This window comes from Sturnus vulgaris, chromosome 5 (genome assembly GCF_052056855.1).
Source record: "Sturnus vulgaris isolate bStuVul1 chromosome 5, bStuVul1.hap1, whole genome shotgun sequence".
Classification (NCBI taxonomy): Eukaryota; Metazoa; Chordata; class Aves; order Passeriformes; family Sturnidae; genus Sturnus; species Sturnus vulgaris.
In genome coordinates this window covers 9,169,608-9,185,791 of record NC_142247.1, presented here as the reverse complement: position 1 = coordinate 9,185,791, position 16,184 = coordinate 9,169,608, and the positions used below count along the sequence as shown (strand labels likewise).

Here is a 16,184-nt window from a genome sequence, read left to right as displayed (position 1 = left end):
ATTCCAGATGCACATCTGACCAAAGTACCAACGAGTATTTTCAATCTTCATGGAATGCCATGCAATGGATGTTCCAGAACATCATCCTCAGACAGCTTGTATAGCCCATTCCTCTTTCTATTCATTCTTCCATCTCTAACCAGTGAAAACATGGACACTATTATATTTACCCAACCTCATTTGCCATCTCATCTGGGAAGAGGCTGAGTTGGAGATGCCAGCCAGGCCTGTGGCAGTGCCCATATTGCAGGCTGGTTGTTTAGGCTGGGTCTGCAGACGCAGGAAATCCAGGCAGTGCTGGCTCCTGCAGCCCAGTGACACAGCTGATCACCAGCCAACACTGCTTCAGACAAGCAAGAGCTCTCTCTTGGCTCCGTTGGCCATCATTGGGATCTCCATGGCTCAGAGCAGTTGCTTAATCATGGACATTTGATGCCATCTGAGGCTGATGAGGATATCCCTGCTCTGACTTTCAGCTCCTGCTGCAGCAGGGTGCCACTCTCCATGCTGTAATTCTCCAAGCACCTCTGGGATACCCTAGGAGAGACTCACTGCTTATTTAATTCAGACCTTGTTACTCTAGAAGAGTTGGTTGTGTCAAGGACCAGAGGATTTTGCTCTGTCCTCTCAAAAGAGAGGGGCCTAGAGGGACACATTTACCACTGACATTGACAAAATCAAGAGTGGTGTTTGCTTTGAAACCAAAAATCCTGTACCAAGACCCTCATTGCTTATGAGAGTTATTAGTCAAGCTACAGTTTTAAACTTGTGAATTAAGTAATCTATTATAAAAAATCAAGTCTAGTGGTCAGACAGTTGAAAGAAGCAGAATATTCAAAGTCAGTTATCAAAACATCCAAAGTAAGTCAATTTTAAAGGTATTGATGAGACTTTCTTCCAGACTACCAAACATCTGAGACATTCAGATATCCAGAAACAGAATAGACTGCAATTTATTTACCTGATCTATGCAGGCTAACGTAACTGGGGTTTTAAGTAATAATTTATTGATAGCCACCTATTTGTGAGCACTATATAATCCCCTGAGATTGTGGCATATTTCTTCAGACACAAGGGGCCTGACAGTTAAGACAGTCAGAGAGCAGAGAGGATGCAAACACAATTATTTTTCACGTGATTTTTGCAAAGCAATATAGAATACTCCAAAATAACAAGGTCATCGCTTTTGTGCAACCGTACAGTGACTGTTCCTGGGTTTAGGACTGCCGTCTGCAAAGAATTTTTGATTTGCTGTAGCTCAGTTTCTCCAGTGGAGAATGGCCACTCTGCTGCCACAAACAAGAAGTGCTGTGTGAATTAAACTGCTGATGTGTTGTCTCTGATTCTGTTTACAGCTGGTGAGGGTTGTTGGCACGGAAGACTTGTGTGGGTCAGGCAGGCATTCTGTTTTCCACAGAGTGCTGGAATGCTGTTGTGCAGAGGTGGCTGTGTGGGCTGGCAATTATGGTGCTGTTGACTCTGATCTGTCCATGATGGCATCATTTGTACACAGCTCTGCAGAGAGCCCTTGTCAGGCTCATTACCATGTGGGAAGAGAGTCATTCCCTGAGCAGAGCCAGCCTGGGTGAACAGACTGCGAGGAGATGTTGGGGAGCAGTGCTGTGGAAAGGGACCTGGGGGTCTTGGTCAGTGGCCAGATGGACATGAGCCAGTAGTGCCCTGGAGCCAGGAAGGACATCCCTGTCCTGGGGACACCAGGCCCAGCATGGCTGGCCAGGACAGGGAGGGACTGTCCTGCTCTGCTCTGGGCTGGGGCAGCCTCCAGTCCTGGGAGCAATTTTGGGTCCCACAACATAAGAAAGATCTAAAGCTGCTAGAGAGTGTCCAAAGGAGAGTCACCAGGATGGTGAGGGCCTGGAGGGGAAGCCACATGAGAAGCAACTGATGTCACTTGGTCTGTTCAGCTGGAGGAGACTGAGGCCAGAGCTCAGATGCTGCATCTTCATCACGAGGGGAGGAGAGGCAGCTCTGATCTCTGCTCTGTATGACCAGGGACAGGACCCAGGGAATGGCTGGAGCTGGGTCAGGGCAGGGTTAGGGTGGATATCAGGGAAAGGTTCTTCCCCCAGAGGGTGCTGGACACTGAACAGGCTCCCCAGGGAATGGTCACAGCCCCAAGGCTGCCAGAGCTCCAGGAGTGTACTCTCAGGGATGCACAGGGTGAGATTGCTGTGGTGTCTGTGCAGGGCCAGGAATTGGGCTGGATGATCCTCCTGAGTCACTTCCAGCTCAGGGTATTCTGTGATTCTGTGGTTATGTCAACTGCAGGGAACATTAATTGGAATAAGCTGATTTTATGACAATGAAGCACAAAGGGGTAGGTTACAAATTGCAGGACAGGGAGGCTGATCCTATATCCTGAAAAGCTAATGATTATGTGCAAGGAGATAGACAGACATCTCACTGGTCAACGTGAAGACAGGTAGGAAGGTGGGCACGTTCTTACTTGAAACTAAAACCCAGACAAAACTCATCTCTGCTTAGGTCTGATTACAAGCATGCATCTCAGGCTGGGATCATCAAAGTTCCAGGATGGGAGTTGAGTACTGAGTGAAATGAGTGCTCAGATTTCTAGCAGGTCGTCTTGGTTTGAAAGACAAGGGTCTACTAAGGAAGGCAAGAGCCTCTCTTGAAACGGAACAGTGCAAACCCCTTCCCTCCAAATTATCATAATTTTGAAATTAAGGGGCTCTCAGGCAAATAGAGGGAATAGGAATAACAGGGAGTTTTTACTAGGAAAATTTTAAAAATAAAAATACAGTAATACAAAAAAACTGAAACACTGACAGGGTCAGAATACAACCTGACACCCTGTCAGTCAGGGTGTTGGTAGCAGTCCCATTAAATGGTGGCTGCAGTGCTCTTGGAGTTACAGATGTGGTTCTGTTGAAGCAGTGCTCCTGTAGAAGGTGCAGTTTTCCTCCAAAGATCCAGTGATGATGTGGAACGGTCTGGTTTTCCTCTGGGATCCAGTGGAAAAAGGCTGCTCTGATGTTCCAAATCTCAGATTTTAGCCAGGTAGGAAATGCTTGGCTCTTCCCCCTGGCTGAAGCATCTCCCAGTGGGATGATGTAATTTTATCAGTCATTCAGTGGGACTCAATGGCCCATTAACAGGAGATATCTCCCTGGAGGAAGGATGGGTTGTGGAAAAGATAAAGATGACTGATCCACCTGGTTTTTAACAGATGGCCCATTAGCAGGAGACATCTCCCCAGAGATAAGGGTCACTGCCCCACCTGCTTTCAACAGATGCTGATAGAACACATACTTTGGTCACATCTGCATTACAGCCCAAGACACAGGTCCAAATCATATTTAGACTCAAGCTCAGCTCTAAAGCTGAGGATCTACAGTTGCAGAAAGGAAGGTGATTAACCTAAGTGGTTTTAACTAGAAACCACTCCAAACTAAGATCCAGAAAAATGCTGCTTTCTATTATCTGGTTATATGAAGAATAAAATGGTTTCAAAGAAAATACAAGTTTTCTAATAGAGCTGCTTAAAAGTGGGGTCTTGCACAATTTTCCTCTGCCTCTCCTCAGATTTTGGATTCTTGTTCAAGCTGGAAACTGGAGGGGAATTCTGATTTGGTTTGTTCTTCAGGCATTGTTATATTGGCATTATTTTGGCTTGTGTCTGCTTTCCAATTTGGGAAATTACATCAACATTTGCATTTTTTACTCTTGTTTTAACCCATTCTCAGGCTCATCTTCAAGACAAGGACTTGAGACACCCATGTGTATTTGAAACTTTTTTTTTTTTCTTCACTGGAGTTGATTTCACTTTGTATTTTCTCTGATTGAAAGAGGAAAGACAGAACAGATGTCATTTTATCAAACTCTTCTGAATCACATATACTTAGGCAGATAAGGGCACAGAAAGGACGACGTAGCTCTGGTTCTATCATTATTAAAGCCTCCAGGAGGGCAGACATAGTAAGCAGCATGCCAGGGATGCTCATGCTGTGTCTTACCCTGTTTATAGGTGTGTGTCAGGTCTGATGTTGATATCTGTGTCTCTAGGAACTGAAATAATAAATTGAGTCAAGAGTGTCCCCCTAGAGAGATCAGCATGACTCCTACCTCTTCCCTGTGTCCTGCTGCATGACATGGTATTATCAGCAGAACAGGATGTTTATCTGTGTCCAGGTACTGCTGCTCCCTTTTCCTCTTTCACTTGGGGTCAATCTCTACAGCCAACCTCACCAGGACTTCAAGGGCTTTAAAACATCCCTACAAACTCTGTAGGATTGCACTTGGTGTGAAAAATACAGAATGTTTCTGATCTGGACTTCCACCAACAAGCCAGTGCTTAGGCTGCTCTTGTTCTGCTTCTCATCTTGCATAGTTCAAAAATGGTTTCCTATTCTCCCAGAGCTCCCAGTCACCTTCCTGCTCCCTTCCTGTCTGCCTGGTGGGCCTGCTCCTGTGCCAGCACTGTGTGCTCTGTGCCTGCAAGCTTATTTCTGTGGACACTAGATCAAGAATGCTCTCCAGTACCATAACTAAATGGACAGAGCCTCCCATCTGCCCTATTCCCACTCACTCTGCAGATTTTGGGCTGGTGCTTCCCACCAGCAGAAGGCAAACTGTGACACAGGAGAACACCTGAATGACAGAACCACAGAATCATTCAGGTTGGAAAAGACCTCTGAGATCAAGTCCAACCTGTGACCAAACACCAGCCCATGGCACCCAGTGCCATGTCCATACTTTCCTTAAACTCTTCTGGGGATGGAGACTCTGCCACTACCATGGACAGCCCCTTCCAATATTTAATCACTCTTTCAGTAAAGAAATTCTTCCTAATGTCCAATCTGAAATGTGTCTGGTGCAGCTTGAGGCTGTTTCCCCTCATCCTGTCCCTTGTTCCATGGGAGCACCTGGCTGCACCCTCCTCTTAGGGAGTTGTGCAGAGCCAGAAGTTTCCCCTGAGCCTCCTTTTCTCCAGGCTGAGCCCCTTTCCCAGCTCCCTCAGCTGTTCCTCGTAGGACTTGTGCTCTGGATGCTTACCCAGCTCTGTTACATTCTCTGGACACACTGCAGCCCTTCAATGTCCATCTTGCAGTGACAGGCACAGAACTGGACACAGGATTTGAGGTGTGGCTTCATCAGTGCCAAGTACAGGGGGACAATCACTTTTCTGATCCTGCTGGCCACACCATTGCTGATCCCAGCTGGCTGCTTTTGGCCTTCTTGCCCACATGTTGGTTCACATTCAGCCACTGTCACCAGCACTCCCAGGCCCTTTCTCTTTCCAACCATTCTGCCCGAGACTGGAGCACTGTGTAGGAAGCTGTTGGGGCCAAAGTGTAGGACCCAGCACCTGGCCTGGTTGAACAGCGTTGAATGTCAAGCTCCCCCTAATGACCACAGCAGTCTAATTGTCTCCTATCTTTGAAGCCTTTGCCTGCTGGAAACAGTTGATAAGAAAGATCCCTTGCTAAAGCAACACTTCTGGCCATACAGGAAACTCTGAGAGTCCATCATCTGTGAGGACAGCGAGCACTGCTCTGGAAGGCAGCCTGCAAAAGGCTGTGTCCTCTGGGAACAGAGTCCACCCACTGAGGCCATCCCCAGCCACTCAGTTTTGTGTTATCCTCTGCTGGCATCCCTTCACAATGCAAACTGGAGGCTTTTCTTACCTGGCCCCAAACCCAGGGCTGTCTTATTTTACAGTGTAATGTAACCAAAAGTATGTATTCTATCATAATCATCTTTATAAGCTGTTAAAGCAGATGGGGCAGTGTTCCTTATCTCCTTCATGACTCGTCCCTGATAACTCTCTCCACAGCCTATCTTCTGCTAATGGGCCATAGAGCCTCACTGCATGACTGATAAAACTACATCATCCCATTGGGAAACGCTCTGCCCAGGTGGAGGAGCCAAGCATTCCTACCTGGATATAATGTGAGGCTTGGAACACTACGGGCAGCCTTATCCACTGCATTCCCAGAGGACAAGAGCTCCATAACCACCACTGGACCTTCAGAGGAAGACCAGACCCTTCTACAGGATCACCATTTCAACAGAACCACGTCTATCACTTCTAGAGGACTGCAGGCACCATTTAATCAGACTGCTACCAGCACCCTGACCAACAGGGTGTCATTTCTGACTTAGGATCTCCCACTGGTTTGTTTTCAAATTAGTACAAGGGCTGGCTATGATTCGTGCAATGCTGCTCCAATTTCTTTCCCTAATTCCCGTTTTCCCCAGGGGTTGATCCCTGTAAATAGGCTCCCTTCAGCAATGATAGTACAAGATGTAAATTCTCCGTCTTCTTTACGAGCCCCTCCTGCCTTTCCATATTTTTTTAGGCTATTCTGGTCTATCTGTACTTACCTAGGTAATACCTTTTCAGAACCCATCCCCCCTTCAACTCTAAATTTCTTCCCCTTTCTTAGCGCCTCCCCTTTTGCATTTAATTTTTTGTCTTTTCTAATTAATCTCCTCACAATGCTGAGATGCTAATAAAATCAGGGAGAAAGGATTTTTTGGGTGTCAGAGCTTGCTTGAAAGCTAATAACCTTGCTAAAGCGGATTTAAGAGATGCTAGGTGCAGCCTTGCTCTGTGTGCAAACCTTGACTCAGCACATATGCAAACAGGCTCCAAAAATAGCTTGCACTTTCCCAATTCACATGTGATGCATGTGCCATAATTCTGCACTGTGCTTTCCAAAAATAACACTCACACACCATTGGCTGGTCTAAATCCACGGACATTTAGCTTTTTTCAACCCAGGCATCAAAGCACACGGCTGCACAGCTTTTTCATAGAGGGATTTTTCTCTTGGGCGCCTCCCCCTCTATTCACAAAAATAAAGAGAATTATCCCCTCCCCTGTGCAATTGCTTAAGAACCCGTGGCAACTGCAGAAACCCCTCGTGAGGAGAAGTGACATTAGGTGTTGGCTTAGAGGTATTTTTAGCTTCTTGCCGTGCTTAGCAGCTGGGAGCAAAGAGGTAACCCATCACCTTGAAGCCAGCCAATTCCCCTGGAACAGCAGCAAGGGCTCTGCAGAGCAGCAACCCAGAAACCACAGCCTGACAAGCAGGGCTTGTCTGCACATGGATCTGAGCAAGGAGCTCGGTTAGAGACTGAATGAAGGGCTTCTCTACTGTATTTCAGAAGTGGAGACTGAATGAAGGGCTTCTCTCCTATATTTCAGGGATAGACTCTGAATGAAAGGCTTCTCTCCTCTATTTCAGGGATGGAGACTGAATGACAAGCTTCTCTCCTGTATTTCAGGAGTAGAGACTGAATGAAGGGCTTCTCTCCTTTATTTCAGGGGAGCAGGTGAGTTTCTGAAAAGGCAAAGCACTGATCTGATCACTCGGATTAAGGCCAGAGTGGATGAGGCTCTGAGAAGCCTGGGCTAGTGGGAGGTGTCCCTGCCCATGGAGGGGGGTGGAACAAGATGAACTTCAATGCCTTTCCAACCCAGACCGTTCTATGATTCTGTGATGACCATTTCTTTGGAATAAAGCAGCCATGGTCCAGCACAACTCCAGGACACTACAGGTCCAGAGATACCCCACAGGTTTCTATCCACACTTCAGATCTTGGTTACACACCCAGTGTGGTACAGGAATAGGACACAACAAGAGTCTACATCCCATGAAGGGACACTGGAAATTCTTTTGAGGACTTCTGTTGTTAAAGCAAATGTGGTGCAGCCACAGAGCAAAAGCACATAAAGTATCCATTCAAACACAGCCCAAAATGTACAAGAGTAAGTCTGTCCCACAGGCCTAATGTCAGAGCAGGTGCTGCTCTTCCTGCAGCTGTGGTGAGCAGCTCTTATGTGTGCTATCCAGTGCAGCAGAAACATGAGGAACATCCATACCTTGTTTCCAGTGGTCTTGCTGGATGCTTTAATCCCATATCAGGGGTCATTAGTTGTGCAACAGCCTGAGGGGAGAAAGAGAAGAGAAGAGAAGAGAAGAGAAGAGAAGAGAAGAGAAGAGAAGAGAAGAGAAGAGAAGAGAAGAGAAGAGAAGAGAAGAGAAGAGAAGAGATGTGATACATGAGTCTTACCACTTGGCAGATAAGGTCTTCAAGTGCCTGTAGGGGTAAGAAAATACCTGAAGGAAAGGACAGCATACCTTCTTGGGGCTGTGCTGTGCAGGGATAAGGGCTGACCTCGGTGATGTTTGTGGGTCTCATCCCGCTCAGGAGGGTCTACAATTCTCTATTGTGTGATCTATCGGGCTGATAACACTGATATGTTATCCAAGCCTGAGGAAAGGAATTTAACCTGAAGAAAATCCAGGGACTGAGAGAGAGCCTGGGCCAAACTCATTTGGGATCAATACTGCAGGGTGCCAAGTACTTACTGACAGCACACCACACCTCCTTTCCCTTATCTAAATAGCCTGCTACTACCACTACCTCGTTTATCAAGTCCTGCTTTATACTTATTGAACTCCAGCAGCTTAGCTCCTAAAATATACCGGCACACAAATATGCTGGCATGACTCAGAGGTGTTAACATCAGTAGGGATTTTTTTTGCATAGCAGGAATGTTTAAAGATAAAAATTAATGCAGCTACTCTAGGGGCAGAGAGAAGTCAAGGAACTTGCAGCTCAAATCCCATTACCTGTGGGTATCTTTGCAAGCAGTCACAGCTTCTGACCAAGGGCCTTTTATATCTGCTTCAGCTCATGGTGGAGATGCTTAACCCTTACAAACAGGCACTGAAGGGGAAACTTCTTGAGGGTTTGCAGCTTTCCTTCTGTTCAGTCATCTTCCCTGCAACACCAACGTCTAACACCACATTATTCCCTAGAAAGATAGAGGGAATTTTTGCCAGAAAGTACCTCGGGGTGCTGCTGGGTGAGAGCTGACCCTGCCCTAGTTGTGTGCACTGGGACCCAGAACCCCTCTGTGCTGGGCTGAGCTCCCTGTGGGGGCAGCAAAGGAAGGGAGAGGGTCAGGTGAGACTCCCCCTTTGCCCTGCAGAGCTCCTCCAGCCCTGGGATCCCAGCACAGGAAGGACAGGGAGCTGCTGGAGCCACGACAGAGCAGGGACACCAAGGGATCAGAGGGATGGAGCAGCTCTGCTGGCAGGAAAGGCTCAGGGAATTGGGATTGTTCAGCCTGGAGAGGAGAAGGCTTTGGGGTGACCTCACTGTGGCCTTCCAGTGCCTGAAGGGAACCACAGGAAAGATGGAGAGAGACTCTTGACAAGGGCCTGGAGTGACAGGACAAGGGGCAATGGCTTCACACTGACACAGAGCAGGGTTAGATTGGATATTGGGAAGAAATTGTTCCCTGTGAGGGTGAAGAGGCTCTAGCACAGGTTGGCCAGAGAAGCTGTGGCTGCCCCATCCCTGGAAGTGTTCCAGGCCAGGCTGGATGGGGCTCTGGTCTAACAGAAGATGTCCCTGCTCAAGGCAGAGGATTCAGAAGTGGATGATCTTTTAGGTCCCTTTCCACCCAGACATTCTGTGATTTAATGATTCCTATCCCTCCTGTCTGAGCCTTCAACTCCCATCAGACTTTCAGATTCCTACAAGCCACCCCTTTGGGACAGCAGTGCTCCAAACTGCTGATACCCAGTTTGCAGTGGAAGTGCAGCAGTGACCTGGGGCTGCTGACTGGGCAGGGGTCATGAAGGATGTCTGAAAGATTGTCCCTGAGATGGAGGCTCTGCTCCATTCCCCCATGACCTGAGTGGGTTCAGCTCTTGCTGGAACACCCTCGCTGCTCAGCAGTGCAGACAGAGCCCACAGCCCTGCTGAGCTGGCACAGTCTGTGGGCTAGAGCAGCACAGAGGAGTTGGTGGGTGGCAGACAGGCTGGCTGCTCCACTCCTGGGTGACCACAGAGCTCCTGGATGTCACCGTGCAGATGTGGGTGGGGATGTGAGCTGCTCCCGGCTGCCATTCTCTCCGAGGAAAGGCAGCCTCATTTATTTGGAGCTCTGAATAAATTCCCTGCTAACCTCCCAGCCATCTGCTGTGGCAGTTGTACCTTCAGAGGCAGCCAACCAGCTCAGCTGCCAGCAGCATGGAGCAGAACTGGTGCCTTCCCAGAGCATGGGGGCTGCTGCCAGCAGAACTTGAAGTCAGGCAGTGCTCCTGGGGGCTTCCAAATGGTTGTTCTTTGTCCAGTGGCATGAAATGTAAGAAGAGTGTGAGGCACCTACGATGAAATGCAAACCTAGGCAAAACCCCCCTGGTTTGGTTACAAATGTGAGTCTCAGGTTAGGTTCACAAAAGTTCAAAGGTCTCCTGATGAACTTGAGATGGGCCTTTTGAGAACCAGAACTGGTTGCTGGGAAATTTAGATTCCTGAGCAACCCTTTGAGATCAAGATATGAGTGAGGAGGAAATAAACAAAGGAACAGGTTCTTGCAAGAGGCAGTGACTCTGTTTGGGAGGGCTGAATGCCCAGTCAGCAGCCCCAGGTCACTGCTGCACTTCCACTGCAAACTGGGAATCAGCAGTTTGGAGCACTGCTGTCCCAAAGGAGTGGCTTGTAGGAGGAATCTGAAAATCTGATGGGAGTTGAAGGCTGAGACAGGAGGGATAGGAATCATTAAATCACAGAATGTCTGGATTGGAAGGGACCTAAAAGATCATCCATTTCCAAATCCCCTACCAGGGGCAGGGACACATTCCGTTATCTTATCCCAGGCTGCTCAGAGCCCTATCCAACCTAGCCTTGGACTCCTTGCTGCAGGATGCTGTTGATGGTAGCTGTTTACAAGGGTTCAGCTGGTCAAACTCATGGAAGAAAAATCCCTTGAAGGTTTATATTTGAAAAAATTCCAACTTGTGAAGCTTCTGGACATTTCCTGGGTTGAGGGAATGGACTCAGAGCAAGAACAGCACAAAGAGTCATTCCTGTGTACTGCATTATTTCCTGGATCAGCACTCAGGGTTCAAAGGTGCAAAGGTATTTACAATCTCAAGTTTTACTGAAACAAGGGAGTTAAAGTTTCTATGCTTTTGTGATTCTGCAGAAGGGTGGCTCACCACCTCCCACAGAGACTTTTGCTCAGTCTTCCCATGACATTCACTGGCTGATGGAGGAGGTGCTCCACATGTGTCCATGGTCTGTAAAATCAATGTTCAAAGGCACAGCTGAGCTAGTACAGCCCAAGGAACAAATCCATGTGGTTGAAGAGCAGGAATTGTCCTCTTGGCCAGTGTTGTCTACAGCAGGAAGTACAGAAGAGACATTGGCTTTAGCATCCATGAAAAGATGAAATTCAGACATCATTCCTCACATTTGCGAGGGAATCAGAGCATGACATGGGCACAAATATTACACTGAACTGATGTGTGATCATCCTCTGTGAGGATAGGGAGGCCCTGGCACAGGTTTCCCAGAGAAGCTGTGGCTGCCCCATCCCTGGCAGTGTCCAAGGCCAGACTGGATGGGGCTCTGAGCACCTGGGATAGTGGAAGGTGTCCCTGCCCATGGCTGGGGGATGGAGCCACATGATCCTCATTTCCAAGCCAGGCCATTCTGTGATTTCTATGGAGCCACCAGAGCTCAGGGATAAATCTTGCTTCCCTTGTAGACAAATGTTCCCCCACATCAACTACTTTGACTGACATGAGTGGAGCAGTGCCAGCTTACACCAGCAGTACATCTGCTCCCACATCTTTACATAACTGTTCCTGAATTTTTCCTTTTTTTTTTTTTCGCCCCCCTCCCCACAGGTAAAAAGAAGCTGTGATTATGCTGGATTCATATGAGAAATTCCACCAAAATTGATGATACCATGATGATTATTACCAATATTTGCTGCTGTTCATATTTTAAGCCCTTTAAAATCTTCCCCACGTTTCTTTCAGAGCTGGTCTGTTAAATTCATTCCCAGTATAAAAGACAAGGGTTAAAAAAAAAAAAAGCTTTGTAGAAACATTAAACATGCTGCAAGACTTGGGACAAACCTGATTTACAGTCACTCTAGATGATCTAATAATGTACAGATCAGGTTCATGCAGCAGTGAGCAATTTGATGGTCAGACCAACAGTGTTTCAGAAAAGGGGAAAGCCACGAGGCAAGCAAAAGGATGCTCTGTGGAAATGAAACACTTGACAGTGCGGCTCTGCTTGCAAAACTATTTTTCACCCTTAACATTAATGTTTACCTGTTGTAAAGCATCACCTATGGTAAATGCCAGGCTCGTTTACTATAGGCGCTGTGTTGACATCACCCTAGAGAAAATAACAATGGTTTGGCAGCCTGCAAAGTCTTTTTAAAAATAGGCTGTGAAGCCCCTGAGAAAACGACAGGCTCTAAAAATAGGACTAGAGCTGAGGAAGGCCAAGAAAAAAAAAAGAGGAAAAAAAAAAAAGCTTTCCTGATGCTAAAGCTCAGGGTCAGCTGCAAATGTGGAGTTCCTTCAAGGACACGCAATGAATGCATTGCAGTGCTCTGCAATGAATGAAAGCTCCCTCTCGGAGTTTTTCTTGTGCTGCACCAGTCTCTCAATGAGGGGGGAAGAGGGAAAAGGCAGAATTTTAGCAAATTCAAGTAGGTACAATCTAGCATTTCCTCTCCTTCCTACCCCTAACCAACCCTTGATAAAAGCATCTCCCAGACGTGGTGTGGATCTACCTTTGCTTCTCCCTCCATACACACCCCTGCCTCTGTTCTCCAGTGCCAGTGTTCTTTCTCACAAAAACAGATTTTGTGAGCACATCTTTGCTGCACTGGCACAGAGACAGACCTCAGGAGGCTGAGAAAATCACTGTAATAACCCAAATAATTGCAACCAAGTGTCCCAGATTCTTGGTTATTCGTGATGCAGCAAGCCGGACATCCCATTTTCATGCCCAAGTATCAGGATAAGGCATGAGGCTTCTGCAGGAGTTTAGACCCTCCTTTTGGCCCACCTCACTGCTAATTTTTAGTATCATCCTGTCATAGTTATGAAATAAAACTAGAGCCCTCCAGTGGCCAAAAGCACATCAGTAACCTTGCTGGAGGCTAACCAGTGATGGACTCCAAGTTAACTGCCCTACTTTAACTTGGCACCAGCCAACAACCAGTTTGGGAAGGGCTGGACAGCTGCAGTCAGTGGGATGTACTGGGACAGACACATGTGAGGACTGTGGGATCCCATGGATTAAAATCCTGGCATCACTAGTGGAGAAGACACCAATGGAAATGGGGAGCCAGTTAAAATGGCCATGGTCACATGTTGGGAATAACCTGATTTCCCTTAGAAAGTGGCAGGGGTGGAAGGGGCTAGCCTGAGATTTTGACAGGAGGGCAATGGAAAGGCAAGCCACTGGCACAGCCATGGGTCAGGGACCCCAGAAATGCCACTCTGCCACCTGAGAGGACATCTGTGAAGCCCCAAGGAATTCTCTTCCTGTAAGGTAAGCAAAATTCAGCCAAATGAAGTTGTGCCTGTGCTATAGGCAGCTGCCTTACAAACAAAAACTCGGTGGAGATGTTTTGTTTGCTTGGTCAGTTGCCTAACTGCACTTCTTTCTCCAGTTCTGAGTTATTTACCAAGTACTGGATTCATCAGAAGCTGAGCTTTGTTTGTGTGTGTGATTCCTAGTCTCAGGGTCTCCTAATGATGGATCCTGAAAGTGTGACAGCACTTTTCTTCTGGGATTATCCTATTCCTGTGACCCTCCTTGCCAGGTACTCTCTATTGCAAAAGAAAGCAAGTTTTCTTATCTAGGGAGTTTATCCTTCAACTTTGATCAGCCCAGTTTTGATTTTTTTTTCCCCCAAAACCACAAGGAAATTGAGTTACCTCTGGAGTCATGGAAGTGCCATGCAGTCTCCTGATTGTCAGTGCCCTCCTCACAGGGTGGGTACACTCTAAGCAGCAGATCCAGGCTGTTCTGGGTTTCTCCATGGCAGAGTCCTCCCTCACAGGCTGCATAAACCTTGACCCTGCCCCAGCTCTCTTTGCTCCTGGGAGAAACCCTCCAGAGGAACAGGAAACTTCACCAAGTGTGGAGCAGCTTTTCCCCACAAGGTTCCAGTCCCATTTCCCTGCCCGCTCATAGATGCTGGCAGTGAAGGAGTGCTCCATTCCACAGAGCTTCCAGACACCAGGATGATATTCCCGACTGGCACAGTGGGCTGGCACTTCTTGATGCCAGGGAGAAGATTAACCTTTCAGCCCATGTTAGATATTCTCTCATGGACTGTCAAAATCTGAATGCAGAGATGCCATAAAAAAACCCAACAACTCAGACATAAGTAGTATGAGCTGAATTATTCCCCAGAAGCCTCAACATACTTAAAACGGGGGAAATAATGGAAAGTAATGGGAAAACCTCAAGAAATGCAGTTTTGCAGAGTTATGAGCCTGGCATGGCTTTCTACAGATGAAAACCCAAGAAGCAGAAGAAGGTTAGTAAGACAATTCACTTGTCCATTCTTTTCTTCTTTCCTACCACAGGTATCTCAATCTTCAGACATCAGTCAGCAAAAGTAAGGATTTTTTTTTCCCCAACAGCCCTATGCACAAATGTCATTAAAATTATCACTTCTATTCTGGGAGGGCAAAAAGAAAGGAAAAAGAATATATCTGCCACAATCCATCAGCAGAATGAAAGGGGTGTCTGCATTTGGCAGAACTCAAGGCAACATTTGGCACAGTTCATAAGGCAAAAGGAGAAGATCAAACAGGTGAGAAAGAAGAAGGAACAGTGGAAGAAGTTTTGAAAGATTACAAAGGTACAGCTGGAGAAACTTCTTATGGGTGATAAAGCACCCTAATGGCCTAGAAAAAAATGTTCAGGTGTGTTGTATACTGCTTTGAGATCAAGATGACAGGGAGGAGGAATGACCACAATTTACCAAGAGAGCAATTAAAGTGTCTTTAGATACCTTAAAACAAACTGTCTGCATGCAAACTGGAGATACTCTGGTTTTATACAGCATAATTTACTGCAATCCGAGACAATAAATCAGTGTTTTAAAAAGAACAGCTTGCTCACCATGCATGGAGCCAGTCAATCCAGCTTAATGACTTGCAGGACACAAGCTCTAGAGACTTCTGGCTGCATTATTCAACACTGATATACAACCCTCAGAAGAGCAGACACAGGTCCTCATGCCAGCAGCATACAGATGATATCCAGGTGGGCAGGTACGACAACACTGAGAAACAGATAGTCAGGAAATCCTTGTCATCGTGACCAAGGGAAAAAGAGTATCTGTCTGACCTTGGTTAGGTCAGGTTAATTCACAATCACAATATCATGGATTGGCCTGGGTTGGAAGGGGTCTTAAAGATCATCCAGTTCCAACCCCCTGCCATGGGCAGGGACACCTTCCACTGTCCCAGGTTGCTCAGAGCCCCATCCAACCTGGCCTGGAACACTGCCAGGGATGGGGCAGCCACAGCTTCTCTGGGAAACCTGTGCCAGGGCCTCATCACCCTCACAGGGAACAATTTCTTCCTGATTTCCAATCTAACCCTGCTCTGTGTCAGTGTGAAGCCATTGCCCCTTGTCCTGTCACTCCAGGCCCTTGTCAAGAGTCTCTCTCCATCTTTCCTGTGGTTCCCTTCAGGCACTGGAAGGCCACAGTGAGGTCACCCCAAAGCCTTCTCCTCTCCAGGCTGAACAATCCCAGTTCTCTGAGCCTTTCCTCCCAGCAGAGCTGCTCCATCCCTCTGATCCCTTGGTGTCCCTGCTCTGTCCTGGCTCCAGCAGCTCCATCCCAGAGCACAGCCTTTTGGCCCAGGATCTTTTGCCACATTCCTGACCACCTCACGTGAAAAAAGTTATGTCCAGTCCCTGGAGGGAATTGTTTGGAGACTTTTTTTCCCTGGCATGTATCCCATTCTTACTACTGCAGTCTTTAAAGGGAAGACACAGATTGGAAAGACTGGCCCAGAATGGATCCTGGACATTAGTCCTGCATGTGTTGGAAGGGAATACTGGAGAGTGACTTTACTAAGACAGAGCTCTTCCATGGATCCTAAGAGGAGTACAAATTCTTTGATTAGCAGCAAAGAGCTCTGTGTTGCTCCAATTGCCAGATTAAGCACCTTTGTCAGCTTAACCATCCCCAAAAGATGCAAATCAGACTGTAACAGGATAACTATCCCCATCATAGTCCTCTAGAACTGAGACCCTGCTGAGCAGGGAATGTTAATAGGGGTCATAGAGGACCTCTTTCCCTGCATCCAGCCCTATAGGAGGATTTGTGGTGACAC

At 47.2% G+C, this 16,184-nt stretch overlaps 1 protein-coding gene across 4 annotated transcripts in view; it reads right to left on the bottom strand.

Annotated features, from left to right (window-relative positions):
• Positions 1 to 16,184, bottom strand: part of LOC106855944 (potassium voltage-gated channel subfamily A member 6-like) — a 74,778-nt gene that overhangs the window by 26,413 nt on the left and 32,181 nt on the right. For all 4 annotated transcript variants that reach the window (XM_088164809.1, XM_088164811.1, XM_088164812.1 and 1 more), the window contains exon 4: positions 7,871 to 7,935. The gene's annotated coding sequence lies outside the window, so the exon portion shown is untranslated. The remainder of the gene's footprint in view (positions 1 to 7,870; positions 7,936 to 16,184) is intronic.